A 1,779-nucleotide genomic window follows, 5' to 3' on the forward strand; every position below is an offset into this window, starting at 1 on the left:
CTGGTAATTTGTGACTGACAATGCTGTTCAACTTGTTTTCTGTTACTACTAAGTAAATATCCTGGAATTATTTATTTAGGATTTAACAGAGGGGAGAGAGGAGTTAAGTAAGTAACTATGCTTATAAACGTGGCTGCTTTTTAGTGGCCTGAAATACAAATGACATTTTTCTCAACTTATTTTCAGTAACTTTTAAAGTTTTTCTATGAAAAATTTTAATGAAAAAAGTACTTATTTTTAAAAACCCCTACGAGCCACACATAGTTGAAAAGCTGAACTAAGTGGTGATATAAAGGTGATCGGTTTCTACCGGTGCCCAAAAAGTCTGGCATCTTTAAATATAGATAATGGTTTGTGTAACTTTAAAACATTTTTCCTGGGTTTCCTATGGGGAAATTAGGAATGATCACAATTTTAAATTCAGGAAAAAGTTGATTAGATGTTAGAGTGGACTTTTTTGCATTTCATCTGGAGACCTAATCTTGTGAAGAGGGTCACAGTCTGTTTGGTGGCTTGTAACGTTGTTCGACATGTTGGTGCTTTTAGCAGGCAGTTGTCCATGTATGGGAATATCATGATTCAGTTTCTGTGGAGGCAGGCCGCAACCACTGCTAGTGCCTCTGAAAAAACTCAAGAGGCAGTGAATAGGCCGAAAGGAAGAACCTTGTATTGAAAATGTTTCTGTCCAATAGTAAATTGGAGAAATCTCCGATGTGAAGGATGGATCATTATATGAAAATATGCATCCTGGAGGTCGAGGGCCGAGAACCAATCCCCTCTTTCTAGTGCTGGAATTATGGTACCTAGTGTGACCATTTTGAAGGGCTGCGTCCTCACGAACTTGTTGAGTCACTGTAGATCGAGTAGGAGTCTCCACCTACCCAACTTTTTCTTCATGAGAAAATAGTGGGAATAAAATCCCCTCCCCTCGGTGTCTTGTTGGAACATGTTCTACTGCTTCTAGATGTATGAGGTGGATTACCTCCTCATGCAGTAGATGCTTGTGAGAGGAGTCCCTGAAGAGGGACGGGGAGGGAGGGTGGGTAGGGGGTTTGAAAAGAAAGGGGATGGAGTAACCAGTTTGTATGATTTCTAGCACCCATTTGTCGGATGTGATGGTTTTCCAGATTGGATAAAATGAAACTAGGCGATATCCAAATGCTTGGGAGAGAGTAGATGTTTTCAGCACAGAAAGACATGGAGTTCTCAGGCCCTCGACTAAGACTTCAAATTTGATGCCTGGACACCGATGGCTGTGACGCAGCTGGAGGAGTAGGCTGTCTTCTTCTCGATGGCCTGTGTTTGCGACCCTGTGACTTGTACTACCATTATTGCTGTGAATACAGAGTGTGGCAGTAGCGTTGAGGGGCATAGTAACTCCTCTGTCTTTTCTTGGGTCTAGGTATAGAAATCCCCAGAGATCGGAGTGTCACCTGTGAAACTTTGAGCGTATGGAGATTCTCATCAGTCTTTGTGGCGAAGAGTTTGGGGCCCTCAAATGGTAAGTCTTCAACCGTAGATTGCACTTCTCTAGGGAAGCCAGAGAGATGGAACTATGAGGCCCTTCCCATCACCATTGCGATCACCACTGATCTTGTAGCTGTGTCCGCGGAGTCCAGTGCATCTTGGAGGGCTGTTCTAGAGATGAGTTGTCCCTCTGCTTCAAGTGCTGTAAATTGTTCTTTTTTATCTTCAGAAACAGTTAATAAATTCAGAAAACTTTGTGTAGTTATTGTAATCATACTTCGCCAGCAAGGCCTTATAATTGCCTATCCAGAG

The sequence above is a fragment of the Eretmochelys imbricata genome, chromosome 11 (assembly GCF_965152235.1).
Source record: "Eretmochelys imbricata isolate rEreImb1 chromosome 11, rEreImb1.hap1, whole genome shotgun sequence".
NCBI classification, from domain to species: Eukaryota; Metazoa; Chordata; order Testudines; family Cheloniidae; genus Eretmochelys; species Eretmochelys imbricata.